The sequence below is a fragment of the Pinus tabuliformis genome, chromosome 1_1, assembly GCF_031772625.1.
Source record: "Pinus tabuliformis cultivar Carrire ecotype Pingquan chromosome 1_1, CPIR1, whole genome shotgun sequence".
NCBI lineage: Eukaryota > Viridiplantae > Streptophyta > Pinopsida > Pinales > Pinaceae > Pinus > Pinus tabuliformis.
The window spans coordinates 19,565,138-19,568,279 of NC_142297.1; the positions used below are offsets into that span (position 1 = coordinate 19,565,138).

Sequence of the window (3,142 nt, forward strand, 5' to 3'; positions counted from 1 at the left end):
ACTCAAGAGAGGCTAGTCTACTTGCAGAAAGAAGTTGAAAGCTAAAAGGGAATGCAAACCCTAGTTTTACTGACTAACCCTACTGGTGCAAAAAAGGAGATGAAAGCTGCTGAAATGGATGCCATTGGCTCTGTTATCACTTAAGAATTCTAATTTCAAAACTGCTCACATTAGTTTTATGGTAAAAAATTCAGTGCTAGTCTAGTTTTGAGTTTTTGTTTACCTTAGAGTCTGAGTCTTAGGAGTCCACTATGCATCCTCATTCACCACTGGTCTCATAATTCACACAATTTCCATGTGTCAGCTTTGTTCAAAGGTTATTATGTGCTACAAAGCTCCTTAAGTGATTTCGCAGCGCATAAGTCAGTTTTAGGTGTTTTCGCACCGCAACATGTTTCATGTGATTTCGTAGCGCAGAAGCCCGGTCTAGGGGATTTTGTGCTGATCCATAGCAAATCTCACCCAGCTGTCATACTTATCAGAATCCGCTGTGTTTTAGGTCGTTAGGTGTCTTGCTACTGGCACATGTTGCAGTTGTTGCTGAGAAGGAGACAAAGGGTTCTGTTTACGATCTGAATGCATTTAATGGAAAGTTACTTGCTGGCATCAATCAAAAGATTCAGTTATACAAATGGGAGCTCCGTGATGATGGTTCAAGAGAATTGCAGTCTAAATGTGGCCATCATGGGTACACTGCAGCAGCAGAGGCCATAACATTATTAATGTTAACAATACCCGGATTGGACCGCCTGGGAAAGAGCCTCAATGCGGTGGCCCGGAGCACGTTGAAGCCATTGTTGACTGGGGTGCCCTTCTGCCTATGTCTGTTGATGGATATCTACTAAGAATTCAAGACTCATGCCTGAAAGGAAGAAAATGAACCAATGGAACAAGCTGCTTTCGCCAATCAGCCTCAGCAGTTTGTATGTAACAAAGATCCGTTCTCAGAAGGTGCATGCTTCGATTTTATCAGTAAGGGTAAATGTGAAAGAGGTGCAGAGTGCAAGTTTCGCCATGGTTCAGATGATGGTAGGTGTAGTGATTTGCTTCCGCCCCGCATATGCTTTGATTTTGTCAAAAAGGGTAGATGCGATAAAGGGGATGACGACATATTTAGCCATGACCCAGATGCTGGAAAGAAAAGGAGAAACACAGTGTCTAATACACATCAGCCCTGCTGGTTTTGCTTGTCAAGCCCTAATCTAGATACTCATCTTGTAGTGAATGTAGGGGACAATTTCTACTGCGCGCTAGCCAAGGTATTTGAAACCGAGTTTAGTCGATGCTTTTTATAAGCGAAGGGTTTCTTATTTGGCGATAAGTTTCAGAGAATTTGGATTCCCTTCTGAAGGAGCGTAGTATTATTTCGAGCAGTTGTAAAGGAGGGGCGAGAAGCTCCCAGTCTGTCAAAGGTCCCAGTCTGTCAAAGGTTACCTACGAATGGGCAAGCTTAGATGCCTTTCCGCTAGCTGGTAGAAGCATTACAGCACGGTTGTCTGAGCTTGACATTATAGCAAAACAAGTGGAAGCAGAGTTAGTATCAAAAGAAATTGGGTGCCATTTGTTGCAAGTTTTGGAGGCGGTGAATTTTGTTCTTTTTGATTTACGAGGCTTTACTAGGTCATCTCTTCTTAACAATCCAAAGCATTCATACTTGCATCAAGTGCTAAAATCTGCATCTGGAAGTGGAATAATGCTAAGCATAATATATATTGAAGTTTGCCGAAGACTTGGAGTTACTATTGTAGGAGCTCGTGTTGGGGAAGAATTTTTGATATGGCCCAAAACTGAATACACTGAGGAGCTTTTTCAACTATCTGAAGGAGAAAGCTAGTTTGCTAAAGTAAATGGTGGTTGTGTTAAACATCCTGGATCAAAAGCTTTCGATTTGAACAGCAGATCACTTCCAGATATTGAGCTTGGATCAAACAGAGACATAATTGTAGTTGCTTTGGCAAATCTAAAAAGGCTTTATTGGAAGCGTGCATCAAGGACTCATCCTGGCTTATTGCTAACTTCTCCTCTTCGACCAGTGCACCATACTTCTGACCAGCCCAGCAAGTTTGATAACTCAAATGCTTTAACATTGCGCCCCCAAGAATTGAGATTGTCCATTATGTCATCCGAGAGGCTTCTCATTCTTCAACCACATAACTGGGCATTGCGGAGAGACCATGGCATGCTTTTATACCATAGTAGATGCTATGGAGAAGTCGTCCAAGAGCTTAGTATTTGTATGGCCTTTGCCCCAGTGGAAGAAGCAAAAATTCTGGAGCCTTTTGTTGAAAAACTGCATCTAATGCGTGCTGAGTCTTCGTGGACACCTATGGAATTCAGTTCTCGGCCATAGGATTTTCTTTTGATGTACAGTTAATAGTCCATTAGTTGAAGAACATGTTTTGATAGTTTCCTTTGAACATTTACCTTCTACTCTTTCCCTGCCTCCAGATGCAGATAGTGAATTACAGAGGCTTGCACATATTCTTAAAAGATTTTTTTTCAGGAAGCATGGAAATGCAATGATTGTATTTGAAAAGTAATTGAATCTAAGGATCGCTAATCATGCTCATTTACAGGTTGTTCCCATACCTTTGGCCAAAGCACCAGCTGTGTGAAGTGAATTTTAAAAGGCAGGGAAGAAGTTAGGATTTGAGTTTGATGTGATTAGACCTGGAGAGAATGATATTGATGTCAGAATGTCATTGAAGAAAGTGTTACATGGAGGAATGGGCTATTTCTTTGTGGAGCACCTGATTCAGCTGGTCATTCTGGAAATGCTATTGCAACTGATAAAGGGAAAATAGGCAATGCATCCATTAATCAGTGAGGTACCAGCCAGCTTCATACAGTTATATTTGGAACAGTCAATGGTGTTATTGATGTCATTTCATCTTTTCCTTTGGAGAAATATCTGTTTCTTGAAAAGTTGCAAGCAAATCTTTTCAAAACAATCAAGGGAGTAAGGTGCTTAAGCCATGAACACTGGCGATCATTTAGCTATGAAAGGAAGACTGTGTTTTTAAAAAACTCAGCAGTTTCGTAGCGCGCTACGAAACTGCTGTAGGTGATGATTTTAACGCAAATCAAGCAGTTTTGAATTATAAGCGGGAATTTTGAAAGGGAAACATCTAAAAGGCATACA

The 3,142-nt window shown here is 41.1% G+C and overlaps 1 pseudogene; it reads left to right on the forward strand.

Annotated features, from left to right (window-relative positions):
• The first annotated feature begins 884 nt into the window (after positions 1-884).
• LOC149211403 (uncharacterized) lies at positions 885-2,350 on the forward strand (annotated as a pseudogene).
• Positions 2,351-3,142: the final 792 nt, after the last annotated feature.